Below are 14,875 nucleotides of genomic sequence, written 5' to 3'. Positions count from 1 at the left end.
GGATGGTTTCTGATTTCAAGAAACCATATCCTTTGAAAACAAATCTGGTGTCAAGCCCGATTTCTGCTTTCTCTTGAAAAATCAGAAAATCTGGTGACACTAGTCCCAAACTCTTGCATGGAGCTGAGTAGCAGCTAATCCCTTCAGACCAGGATTGCAATAGTTCCATCTGGCCAGCTCCACTTACTTAAAAAAACATTGGATAAATTTGCTTATGATACTGGGTATTCAGTGTCTAGTACTTAACTCGATTATTCACACACACACACACACACACACACAGCACATATAGTCAGTTCTCATTATTTGTGGTTAGTTATATTTTATAAAATTGCTTCAAATGCTGAATTAATGAATATGAAATCATGGCTCCTAGGAGAATCCAGGGTTAGGTTTCTGCAAGCCTCTGGTCACAACATTTTTGCCAACTGATCAATATATATCCTTGGTTTATCTGTGTTTCTGTTTAAAGTAGAAGAGCCAAAACAAGAGGGCAGAGCTTAGCTTTATTTGACCTCAGTGGAAATGTACACATTAGGTAGCTAAAAGTTCTCACCATTCTGCACATGTCTTTGAATCATGGTGAAAATACTGGAGTATTGAGTACTGGGGATTACAAATCAATTTCAGTGAGTAGGCCAGTTTGTGAATATGGAATCCATGAACAGTGAGGACCAAATGTGTGTATAATATATACAGAGAAATATATCTGTATACATAAGTATATTCCTTAGTATAGTACCTGACTATAGCATGTGATTAATAGATACTTTTTAAATAAATAACATTTGTTATTTAATATAGTCAAAAATAAAACATTTTGGTTAAGAGTTCATGTATATAACACATGAGGTAATGTAGTAATACATATTTAGTAGTAAAATGTTACTAAATGTAATTTAATCTTTTGATTATGTCCTCACAGATGCATATAAGGACCATCCCAAATGACCTGTCTGTAGAAGTCTATGAAATTCCCTTGAAGTCAATAAGTTCTCCAGAATATACTGCTCATGCTGGTTTAGGGGGAAAAAAGCATAAACAATTTTTTGCTTAATCGTTTTGCTTCTTCACTTTCATCTCTGGAGAATCCTGAAAACCATCCTCTGGTACAGGGGTGGGTGGAAGGAAAGCTCTCTGCGAGGCTCACCAGGCAGGTTCACCTTGACAGAGGCAATGCCATCCCAGGAGACTTCAGGGTTTTCTTCTGCTTCATTTCCACTGCCAGAAAAGGACTCAGTAATAGTTTGGGAAGTGAAGAATTATGGGTACTAGAAATGTTGCTAATAAATAGTTTGCTCTACATTTAGAAAAACAGAAACTCAAGAATGAGGGTTAAGGTAGCAGAGAAGAAGGGAAGAAAAGTAGAGCAATGTCAGAGCAGCTGCAGGCTCTGACACGCGACTCCCAGAACCAACTGGGAGATGGTGGCCCTGGGGGATGAAATAAGGTCATGACTAGAGCTCACGCATACATCGTGCTCTTTGGCTTTCATAGAAAGTGTCTCACTTAGTCCTCATCGCAACTCCTTGCTGGAGATTATCGTGTCTGCATTTTAAGAATGAGGAACTGGAGACCCAGATACATTTGTTGACTTCCAGAATCTTACTTCTAGCAGCAGAGTGGAAAGTGGGAGTTGTCAATCCACATCCAGGGCTCTTCTACTTCTCTTTGGTGACTGTAACAGGAGGGTGCCGAAGCTCTGAGTCAAATGTTTGATGAGCAGAAGTCAATGGATATGTGAACAGCCCGAGTAATGGGGCTACTCTCAGAATCAATTTGGTTAAACTCATAGGCTCAGAGCATTGGTTAAATGAAAGAGCTGTTAGGGACTATGTGGTGTACCTCTCGTTTTTCGGATAAGGAAACCAAGGCCCAGAAAGGTAAAGTGATTTACACAAAGTCGTACAGCTAGTTAGTAGTAGAGTCTGGTCTTGAACTCATGCTTCCAAATTCTGGGTTCTCTTCCTGTTAGACTTGTGTGATTTCTACTCTCATCACACTCTTTTTTTCCTTCCCACTCTCAACAGCTTCACAATTTTGAATTTTCATCATGGAGTTTCAAATACATGGTGGGGGAAATCCTCTCTGTGGTCCACAGATAAGAATTTTCAGACTTCCCTGCTGTATTAATTAATGGCCTCATTAATCCACATTTAACTGTTCAATTAAATGTTTAATGTAACGCTTAGAGGTGCCATCAATTACCATGTGAGAAGCAACTCTTGGAGATCCCAGGCTGGAAGCTGCTATGTACATGTGCGAAATTGCTGTCATTCAGACACACCATGTTATCTCATGATGCTCTATTCAGGGAAGGTGTGTTACATCTCCAGTTTAACTCAGGATGGATTAAATCAGTGCTTTGGAGAAGAATGGAATTAAATGCTTTGCTGTAATGACTCACATCCTCACAAGTACCACTCATTAATTGTAGGTGCTACATGACATGAATGTGCTAGGGGAAGGCAAATATAATATTTTGAATGCTTTTCTTTCCCAAAATTACCCCAGAGAGAGAGAAAAATGATCTCGGTGGTGGTTACTGAAAACATATGCCGGCTTGATTTCCCCAGCAATGATATTAGCAGTGAAGAGTAAAGCATTTGCGCCTCAGCTCAAAGAAAGGCAGCTCAATTTCCACCAAATGTATTCAACCTGACTTAAATAACACAGGTATACCTTGTCTTATTGTGCTTTGCATTCTTGTGCTCAAAGATAATTATGTTTTTCACAAATTAAAAGTTTGTGGCAACCCTACTTCAAGTAAGTTTGGCACCATTTTTCCAACAGGAGATGTTCACTTTTTGTCTCTCTGTCACATTTTGAGAATTTTGTAATTCTCACAATGCTTTAGAATTTTTCATTATTATTATATCTGTTATGGTGATCTGTGAACAGCAATCTTTGATGTTACTACTGTGATTGTTTTGGGGTGCCACAAACCACAGCTCAATATAAGATGGCAAACTTAGTCAATAAATGCGGTGTTCCAACTGCTCCATTCACTGGCCATTCCTCCATCTCTCTCCCTCTCCTCAGGCCTCCCTATTTCCTGAGACACAATATTGAAATCATTCCAATGAATAACCAACCCCACAGTGGCCTCTGAGTGTCCAAGTGAGAGAAGGAGTCACACAAGTCCCAATTTTAATCAAAAGTTAAAAATGATTAAGCTTAGTGAGGAAGGCATGTCAAAGTGGGTCAAAGGCTAGGCCTCTTGTGCCAAAGAGTCAAGTTTTGAGTACAAAAGAGAGTTTTCAAAGGAAATTATGCCAGTAAACATGCAAATGATAAGAAAGCAAAACAGCCTTATTGCTGATATGGAGAGAGTTTGAGTGGTCTAGACAGAGGATAGAGCCAGCCACAACATTCCCTTAAGTCAAAGCCTAATCCCGAGCAAAGCTCTAACTCTCTTCAATTCTATGAAGGCTGAGAGAGGTGAGGAAGCTGTAGAAGAAAAGTTCAAAGCTAGCAGAGGTTAGTTCATGAGGTTTAAGGAGAAAAGCTGTCTCTACAACATAAAAGTGCAAGGCGAAGCAGCCAGTGTGGATATAGAAGCCGCAGCAAGTTATCCAGAAGATCTAACTAAAATAATTCATGAAGGTTGCTACACTAAACAATAGATTTTCAATGTAGATTAAATAGCTTTATATTGGACTTTCACAGCTAGAGAGAAGTCAATGACTGGCTTCAAAGCTTCAAAGACAGTCTGACTCTCTTGTTAGGAGCTAATGCAGCTGGTGACTTTGAATTGAGGCCAGTGCTCACCTGCCATTCTGAAAATCCTAGGACCCTTAAGAATTACGCTAAATCTACTTTACCTGTGCTCTGTAAATGGAACAATAAAGCTTGGCACATCTGTTTACAGCATGGTTTACTGAATATTTTAAGCCCACTGTTGAGACCTACTACTCAGAAAAAAAAAGATTGCTTTCAAAATATTATTGCTCATTGACAATGCAACTAGTCACTCAAGAGCTCTGATGGAGATAACATGTAAGGAGATTAACATTGTTTTTATGTCTGCTAATGCAACATCTATTCTGTAGCCCATGGATCAAGGAGTAATTTTAACTTTCAAGTCTTATTACTTAAGAAATACATTTCATAAAGCTGTATCTGCCATAGATAGTGATTCCTCTGATGGATCTGGGAAAAGTATTAATAAACTGAAACTTCTGGAAAGAATTCACTATTCTAGACACCATTACAAATATTCGTGATTCACAGGAGGTCAAAATATCAACATTAACAGGCATTTGGACGAAGTTGGTTTTAATCCTCATGGATGACTTTGAGGGGTTTAAGACTTCAGTGGAAAAAGTAGCTGCAGATGTGGTAGAAATAGCAAGAGAACTAGAATTAGAAGTGGAGCCTGAAGAAGTGACTGAATTGCCAAAATCTTTAAACTTTAATGGGTGAAGAGTTGCTTCTTGTGGATGAGCAGAGAAAGCGGTTTCTTGAGATGGTGAAGATGCTGTGAACATTGTTGAAATGATAACAAAGGATTTAGAACATCACATAAACTTAGTTGATAAAGCACCAGCAGAGTTTGAGAGTATTGACTTCAATTTCAAAAGAAGTTTTACTGTGGGTAAAAAGGTATCAAATAGCATCAGATGCTATTTGAGAAATCTTTCATGAAAGGAAGAGTCAACTGCTCCAGAAAACTGTATTGTGGTCTTATTTTAAGAAATGGCCACAGCTACTCCAGCCTTCAGTGACCACCCCTCTGATTAGTCAGCAACCATTGACATTGAGGGAAGACCCTCCACCAGCAAAAAGATTATGACTTGTTGAAGGCCCAGATGATTGTTAGCATTTTTAAGCTATTTTTAAAATTAATGTATGTAGTTTTTTTAGACATAATGCTATCGTACACTTAATAGACTACAAAATAATGTAAACATAGCTTTTATATGCACTGGGAAACCAAGCAACTCTTGTGACTTGCTTTATGCGATATTGGCTTTATTACCATAGTTCGGAGTCAGTTCCATTCCTCTGTTCTTCCTATTGACCTCTGTTTCAGCACTACGAACACTGAGATTTCTGTCTGAGATACGTGGCACCTAGATTCTCCTTCTGTCTCGACCCTTTGCTTCTCGTACCTCCACTGAATCAGCTTGTCCACTTGCTCTGCTCACCGATGTCTTTCTCCCTGAACTTTTTGGATCTCAGAGCTGCAGAGATGGTCTCAGGTATTCATCTGCCTTTTTTCTTGGAGCTGTTGTCTACACATTCTCAAACTTCTCTCCTGCCCTCCTGTTCTGTAACTTCCCAGACTCTGTCTAGAAGGTGACCAGAGAGCTCATCTCCAAGTAAGCATGTTTTCACCATGGAGTTACAAAATGCCACAACTGGTAGGGACATAGATCTTTTAGGACAATATTTTTCAAATTATATGCTAGGGATTCCTAGAAGTCCCACATGAAAGTGTCTTCAAGACTTCTCACCTAAGGACAGCGCCGGTGGCACTGAGAAGCAGGCTGAGTGAGGCATCCTCTCCAATCTCAATCATTGCAACTCTATTTTCTGTTTTATGTATCGGGCTTCTCTGCAAGATTTTGTTCCACTGCTAAGAAAACAAGATTGATGCACACCAGTCCAGTTGCAACTTCTCCATGCACAGAAGACCAATTAAAGCCTAAAGAAGAAAGTGACCTTCCCAAGGAGACTTAGCTCATCAGTGGCCAGACCACGTGGAAACTCCAGCCTCAGCCTTTTCTTCCATTATACCAGTGATTGCCACCTGGCTGAACCCTGCGAACACTAGAAAGCACCACAGAAATCCCTGAGGTCTGTCTTTGAGAGATTGACTCACTAGTGTGAATTGGAAATATGTAATTATATTTTGAATTATAAGTTTCTCAGGAGATTCTGACAGATTTGGAAGTTCCTGCATCATGCCCACTGGCCTTCAAGCATCCCATTCCAGCAGGTGTGAAGCAACATAAGGGAGACACCTCCCCACTAATGGGAAGAAGGAAGGAAATCAGAATTCATTCAAATTCCCTGAGCTCCTAAGACTGTAAACTTTCTTAAATAGGTGAGTACTACTCTGGCTTTTGATTTATGGGTTAGAAATCTAACCTTACTATTACACAATCCAAAAATTTGTATCACAATACATTAGTCTCATTAATCCCTACTGTACCAGACACTATGCTAGACAGTAAGAATATACAAATAAATGGCTTATCCCATGCCTAAAGGAGGGAGGCATACAAGTTAATGGACACATGTGACATTGGGGTAAAGGTTCAGATAGAAAGATGTGGGAGCCCAGGAAATGGGAGAACCTCTCAAACTGGGAGAAGGTGAGGGAGTTCTGATACCTAAACTCAGTCAGCTAGATACAGAAGGGTCCTTTCCATACAGAGGAACAGTGTGAACAAAGACATAGACATAAGAAAAGGCTTTAGGTATTTTGAAAGCTGCAAGAAGCTTAGTGTGGATAGAGCTATAGGGAGAAATGGGTTCATTGCCAAAGTGCTGGAGGTGCTGGAGGGTGGAGTAATGTCAGGTCACAGAACTCCCCGTTAAAGAGCTTAGGCTTTATGGGTGATGGGGAGCCACTGAGGCATTTTAAGCAGGGGAGCAAGGCGATCAAGTCTGATTCATATGGAACATCCATGCATTCATTCATTCATTCATTCAGGAATCTCTGATTAAGTGGTTAGGCTGTGCCAGAATTTGTTTCTGACACTGAGGGTACAGAGAAGAACAGACACAACATGGTTTCTGCCCAGATTGCAAAGTAAATGAGGCAGAGGCCATGAACTAGGTCATGGAACATCCAGTTAGCTCCCGCCTGCTGTCATGATCCGTATGCACCCACGGCACAGGACCTCCAGCCAGCTCATGTGATGAGGAGTGGCCAGGCAGGCAGAGAGCTCAGGGACACCCCAACTCCAAGGTTTGAGAAACACCACTGTGTCCATGGCCCACAGCTATGGAGCATATTGTTGCCTCCAAGTAATCATTACTATTACTAAGTTCATTTTTTTTTAAATGAGGTTCTATGATAGAATTAAATTATCATCCTGTGTTATGGACTGAATTTGGTGCTCCTAAAATTCATATGTTGAAGTCCTAATCCCCAGTGTGACTGTATTTGGAAATAGGGCCTTTAAGGAGGGAATTAAGAAGGTAATTAATGAAGTAAGAAGAATGGGTCCCTAATCTGATAGGACTAAAACTGGTGTCCTTATAGGAGGAAGAAGAAACACCACAGATCTCTCTCCTCCCATTCACAGGGAAAAGGCCACATGAGGACACAGTAAGAAGGTGACCATCTGCAAACTGAGAAGAGAGGCCTCACCAAAAACCCTCCTGGCACCTTGGTCTTGGACTTCCAACCCCCAGGACTGTGAGAAAATAGATATCTGTTGTTCCAGCCACCCATTCTATGGTAATTTGTTGTGGCAGCCCTAGCAGACTAATACATCCTATTAGGTGACATTGAAGTGTCTTACTTACAATAAGATTTTTTTTTAAGAACTAGAGGTTGAGGTAGAATCTTTCTAGTAGTGTGTATAGGGGTGGTGAAACCCCATATACCACCCTTTGAAATGATTCACACCTATAGTAGAAAACTGAATTTCATCTGAACATGGTTAAATCCCGCACATGCTAGATTCAGCCAAGAGATGTGGGTTCCCGTCTCAGCTCTGCACTAATAAGCTGTGCAAACTGTCAGGGATTCAGATTCCTTACTCGTAAAACAAGCATGATGGGTGGGGGTGGGGGGCAGTGGCCAGACCCTCTCAAGGTTCTTTAGAGAACCAAGAAAACAAGGATTTTATGGTTTTTTTCCTTCTCTGTTCCCAGATAGGTATTTCAGTGTTGACAAGATCTATTGGGACATTCGCCAGATAAACACATGAATGGTATAGCTATCTAGAAGTGGCCCACTTGCAATAAACCAGATTGGGGAAAGAAATGGACAATTAATTTCAGGCAAACAATAAAAATGTATGAAAATTAAAGATGTAGAGAAACTAATAATGACAGCGATGAGGGCTGGCTCTGCCTTTATTAGCGTCTTTTGTGTTCTTTTATGAAACGTCTATTATCGGCGAACTGGCTGATTATTCTCTCATAATTACTTCATACGGAATAATTAAATAAAATGCAGACAATAATCTTTTATAGACAATTACAAAGAGAAACATTTTTGCAGGAGGAAAGGAAGGGAGGGGTGTTGGGTGAGAAGGCTGGAATGTGATTCCTCGTTCCTAGGCTTTCATGGGGGTTCCTCTGCCAGCACCCAGGCCTCTGTTAAGACCTCCAAAGGGGCTGAAGGCCTCTGTCTTAGGTGCTAAGGGCCTGCATCATCATTTCTTTGGTAAGAGGGGGATTTAGCTTCCTGGTAGGTGGGGAAGTGTGTACAGATTTTACAAAGCAATGCTTGACCCAAATATTCACCTCCGAAGCTTTGATCTCTGTCTCTGGCCATCTGGGGATGTCAAGGTAGTTATGATGACAGAGTCTGAAGCCAGACAGGTCCAGATGCAATTCCCTCTTATTTAAACTATAACCTGGGGGTCATTACTGACATTTCCCTCTTCCTCACCCATCACATCTAACTTATCACCAGTGGTCTTAGGGAGTCTATCTCTAAGATATTTCCTAAATCTTCTAACATTACCTGCATAGGTCATCATTTCTCTTGGGCCACTGTAACAATCTCTGTATAAGTATCCCTGCTAAAATTCTCATGCTCATATAATTACTTCTCCATTTAGTAACCAGTGTGATCTTTGAAAAATATAAGACAGATTAGGTCACTCCTGTATTTAAAACCCTGCAGGGGCTTCCTGTTGCACTTATAATGAAATGCTCCAAATCCTTTTGTGGAACTACAAGCTCTGCCCCCATTTCCACCACTCTCCCATCCTTAGCCGTCAGCCTCGGCCTCCTGCCATCTCCTACAAGACAGTGGCTTTCCTAATCTTAGGGCCATTAGATGTACTCTCCCTTGACTTTTTTCTTGGGTAATTCCTATATATCTCTCACATTCATTAATAAGGACAAGGATTTTCATTTGTTTTGGTCACCTAAAAGAGTGCTTAGCCACCTAGAGCCTAGTTTTGGGGGAGGGGAATAATAAAGTATATACATAAAAATATTTCTAGTATTACATAAGTGATAGTGAAAAATTAAATCAAGGGAGAGAGATGTACTGTGGCTAGGGAGGGTGTCAGGGGTTGTAATTTTAAATACAGTGGACAGATAGACCCCATGCAGGTGATTTTTGAGTGAAGACCAAAAGGAGGTGGAGAGTAAGTTGTGTTAACTGAGATGTCTTCTGAGCAGCAACACCCTGGGAAGCCTGAGCATACCTATCACCCAGATTTTAGCTTCTAAAAGCCATCATCCACTAAAAAGAACTATGGATCCCTGGAAAGTGGCAACTATAGGAATAGGGCAGGGCATGTACAATTAGAATTAATTGCTCAGTGATATGACCAGATAAAAAGGACACAGGATCCAGCTTGAAGGTGCTCCTGCTGGCCAAATCTAGGAGAAATCTGAGCATCAAAACAAATAGTGACAGGAGTGGATTATGATCCACTGAATGAAATAGAAATCCATGAGTCAGCACCGATATAAACAAACACATGAATTGAAAACGGGGAGAAAATAAAGCTCTTCCTTTCAGCAAAATGCCAGCTAGTATAGGTAGGAGGAACAATGGAATTAGGAAATTACCCTTTGAGAACCATCAAAATAATAAACAATTCAGGCAAGAAACATCGATGGATGCTAGAACTAGTGGGTGACAGTGTGATGATGAAAGAGATTTCAAAGTATCTCCAGACAAAATACTTATTAAGTGAAAAGGGGAAAAAGTAATTTTAATAGTGGGGAACCTTGGAAGACACCATCTTAGGTGATAAAAGTTACTATCAATATGAATGGGACTAATTGCCATTGCTTGCCACCTGAGAGAATGCCAATGAGAAGAACACAACGTTACTTCTGGGATATTCCGGCCGAGAAGGCAAAACCCGGGTCTAATCATGAGAAAGGATCAGATCAACTGAGGTTGAGGAATATTCTACAAAATGACTGCCTTGTAATTGTCAAAAAGATCAGGATCAGGAGATTCAAGGAAAGACTGAAAGACTGTTCCAGAGTAAGGGAAACAAGAGACATGTGACAACTAAGTATAACACATGAGTCAGGATTGGTCCCTTTTGCTATAAAGGACAACATTGGGGCTTTTGAGTGACTTGATTGGAGTCTCTGGGTAAAGAGTATATGAAATGTCCTTGCACTGTTCTCACAATTGTTTTGTAAGTTTGAAGTTGTTTCAAATAATATTAATTAAAGAAATGTTACCCTAAACTTACATGCTTCAACTATTTCTATTGAGAAGTTCCTTCCAACACAAATTGCAACTGACTGTGATATGACCATGAATGGTGACAAGACAGTCAACTACCTTGCATCTGTAGGACCTGGGGGCTGCAGCCAACTCTGATGAGGATGAGGAGAAAGGAAAGAAGGAAGAGGTGTTGATGAGGTGGCTTTTTACTTGGCTCTTGGTACCAACTCTCATTTGCAAATTCCTCTCCAGGAATAGTAGCATAATCAGAACCCTTTTAACTCCAAACATAATCTCACCAGTTTTCTTCCTGTGTGGTTGGGAGTGTGTAGGTGGCAGCAAATAGAAGAAAGATCAGAAAAAGTAGAAAAAAATAAATTCTAATGGGAAAAAAGTCTCACCATAATATGTATTCTTCCTTCTCCCTCTACAACCCCATCAAACAGAATAATGAAAGGAAGAAAAAAACAACCAAAAATCAGCCACCACCAGGAAACTTCCCAAGTTCTTCTATGCCAAGCAATAGCAGAAGCCAAAGAAGTAGCATTTCACCCACATGGCCTTATTGTTGATGGACTTCAGCTGGATTGCCCACATCTGGAATATTTATGAGGCTCTGGGAAGGCATTCAGATCAGGAGACAAATCCAAATCCTGTCTCTTAGAGAAGTATGGCAGTAGCTTCAAGGGCTACATTCCTTCTTCAGGTTCAGGTACTGACAACCTGGGCAGCTTGGGCTAACGATTGCAAGCCTGCCTCCTGCAGGATCTCAGTTAGGGCCCAGGGAATACACCTAGCTGCCCACCGCCCCAGGTTCTCTTTAGAATCTGGAATGGTAGTTTGCTTTGCCAAGTGTAACATAAACTCAGAAGCCAGACTGCCTGGGTTCAAATTCTGGTTCTAGCCCTTACCAGCTGTGTGGACATGTGTTGGTTTCTCAACCTGTTCCATCCTAGTGTTCTCATCTCAAAATTGAGGGCTATAGTTGGATCTACTTCTTGAGTTTATTGTGAGGATGAAACGGGATGGGACGTAGCATCCAAGAAGTGTCATTATATTCTCTTTTTGGCTGTGTAAATATTTTTTATTGTGGTAAAAAACATAACACTTAATTTACCATTTTTACCATGTTTAAATGTGCATCCAGTGGCATAAAGTACATTTCAAATTGTTGTGCAATCATCACTACCATCCATCTCCGGAACTTTTTTATTATTCCAAACCAAAACTCTGTACCCACTGAACAATGACTATTCCTTCTCTTTCCCTCTCAGCCCCTGGAAACCACCATTCTGCTTTCTGTCTCTATGAGTTTGACTACTCTAAGTACCTTATATAAGTGGAATCATACAGTATTTGTCCTTTTGTGACTGGCTTATTTCACTTAGCATAACGTCCTCAAGGTTCATCCACATTGTAGCATGTGTCATAATTTCATTCCTTTTTATGGTCGGTCGAATAGTATTTTATTGTATGTATGTACCACATTTTGTTTATCTATTCATCCATCAGTGAACATCTGGGTTGTTTCCACCATTTAGCTATTGTGAATAATGCTGCTATGAACTTTGGTGTACAAATACCTCTTTCAATTCTTTTGGTTTTACTATTATTTCATGCTAAAACTCTGCTTGCCAATCTCTGCCACTTTATGGTAAGAAACTTGTCTGATGCCTGGGACAACCTGGAACTGGCACAGCCATCTCATTTGCCTTAGGAACCTCAGCTTTCAAAGTTTGATTTAAGTAAGAAATTAACATCTATCTTTGATCTCAGCCACACACTCAATGCAGAGAAGCAGAAAGTAGAGAAGTTAATGAGGAGGACAAGGGCTTTGGATTCAGGAAGAGCACCATTAGAGTCCTGGTTCTGTTGTCATAAATCTACATGGCCCTTACCCTGTTCATTTAATCTCTATGAGCCTTAATTTTCCTTTACATAAGATGAATTCTATGCCTAGAATATCCACTCTTTTTTGTAGATAAGGAATCAATATCCGAAATACATAAGGAACTCGTACAACTCAACAAAAAAACTCCAAATAACTAGATTCAAAATGGGTAAAGACCTTGAATGGACATTTCTCCAAAAGAGACATAGAAATGACCAACAGGTGTATGAAAAGATGTTCATCACTAATCATCAGGGAAATGAAAATCAAAGCACAATGAGATATCACCTCCCCCCTGTTAAGGTGATGCCCATTTAAAAAAAAATATGTAATTTCTTAAAACTAATTTCTACTTTTATAGACTGTGATTCTAAATTTAAAGTAACCGAAACACTTTGAGTTTCAAAGGATGCTACAAATTTCATGTATGTTTTATTTGTAGTGAAGCCTGACAACTTGATCCAGAGTCTCTTTACTTTCAATTTACACACAATTTTAAGAAGCATGATTCTGTGATTTCCAGCACCCTAACAGATTATATGAAAACAATTAAGAGGGACTACGGATGTCCAAAGTAGTGAACTGATGGCAATTCAGAGGGACTTCTGACAGCCTGGTACACAACAGAGCAATGAGAAAAAAGGAGGGATGAGGATTGAAAGAATCTAACTTTGCAAATAATTGACTGGCCCCATGTAGTACTTGGGCCAATGAAAGTATCAGTGCATCACAGCACAGCAAAGTAACCAATGCACATAATAGTTCTATTTAAGAAGGCAAATGATAAAGTCCCGAGTTGCCCAAAGAGGGCAAACCCGAATGAAGTCAGACCATCTGAGGGACAGGTTGAGGAGGGGCGAAGAGCCTGGAGCCGTTTAGATCTGAGTCTGGCCCACCTACATCACTTACTCATGGCCAGGACTCAGGTCTCCATCTCCTCCTCTGTAAAACAAGGACGATGATGCTATAGAGAGCTTTGGGGAGGATTTGACAGGATCAGAATGCTGGAAGGTATGTGTCCCATTGCGAGAACTCGGTGAGTGTTGGCTGTTGTTCTGAAAAGGGTAAGTAACTGGCAGAAAAATGATGATGTTTAAAAGCATTTTTATTTTCTAATAATGTGAATCAACCTAGTTTTTTTTTTTTTTTTTTTTTTTAGGCAAATGACAAAGCAGGCCAGAAGGCCAGAGCTATCCTAGGAGGAGTGTGGAAGAGAGCAAGAGAGGTGCTCCCCAGACAACCTGGAGAAGCTGAGTCAGAGTGGATGAACTGGGCCCACTCCTAGTGCCTGTCTTACTCTCAAGAGCTTCAAGCTCTCTCCCACCCTTTTGGGCTAGTAATCCTTTAGAAGTTTATGAGTATTACCATGCGCTAGACCTTGGGATACCATGACGCACAGGGACAACCTATTGTCACAATCCTTTCTGTGACAAGAAATGAACTGGAACATGTTTTCCTGTTGAAGCAACTGATGTTTCACCTCTACTAGGAGTGCACGTGCTTTATAAATTTATGCTGGAGAGAAGGAGGCTTCAATTAAGGGAATGAATCAAGTACTGGCAAAAGTTCAGGCATGAATTGGTGATGGGGGGACAAGGCACAATTAGGAGTTTCCCATTCTTCTTTCAGTTATCTGAAATGTAGGTTGAGATTACATGCATAAAAATAGCCCTGAAATGTATTAACAGATAAAATTGATCAACCTAAGTGCCCATCGATTAATGAGTGGATAAACACAATGTGGTACATACAGACCATGAGTACTACTCAGCTATAAAAAGAAATGAAATAATGTCATTTGCAGCAACTTGGATGGAATTGGAGAACATTATCCTAAGTGAAGTATCTCAGGAATGGAAAAACAAACACCACATGCTCTTACTAATAAGTGGGAACTAAACAATAGGTGCACATGGTCATAAAGTGGTATAAAGGACATTGGAAATGAAGAAGGGGGAAGAGTATGAAGAGGGTGAGGGATGAAAACATACCTATCAGGTACAATGTACCCTGTTCTGGTGTTGGGCACATTAAAAGCCCTGATTTCAGCATTATACAATTCATCCATGTAACTAGAACACTTGCACCCCCTTAATATTATGAAATAAAAAACAAACAAACAAAAAAGAACTTTCAAAACTCCATAACAGGAAAACAAAAATCATAGTAAAAATGGGAAAAATATTTGGATTCTCTAATAAAAAAAGATATAAATTTAAAAAATAAATAAAATTGATATTTAACAATATGTTCACATAAGGAATAAGGGGAGACATTGGGAGAGGAGAGGTACTCCAGTCCGATATTTTCATAGGAAGAATGTTGAAGGAGCTCATGAAGAAAAATCTTTCCTGCTTTGTCTTCATTTACTAAAAATTTACTGCTTTCTTAAAAACAAATTAGGTTGATTCACATTATTAGAAAACAAATGTGCTTTTAAAAGAAAACAAGTTTAATCCCAACAATTTAAATAAAGATTGGACTTTCTAATTGTTTATGTATTTTTATTTCAAAGCAAGATTGAAAAATGATATATATATTTACATATAAATGTGTGTACATAGGTGTAAATGTTCAGATATAAAGTGGATAGTTACACAAAATGATAGCCTATTTCAACATCTTAGATAAGTGAATTCTTTATA

This window comes from Propithecus coquereli, unplaced genomic scaffold (genome assembly GCF_000956105.1).
Source record: "Propithecus coquereli isolate 6110/MARCELLA unplaced genomic scaffold, Pcoq_1.0 Scaffold181, whole genome shotgun sequence".
Classification (NCBI taxonomy): domain Eukaryota; kingdom Metazoa; phylum Chordata; class Mammalia; order Primates; family Indriidae; genus Propithecus; species Propithecus coquereli.
This window is presented reverse-complemented; position numbering follows the sequence as displayed.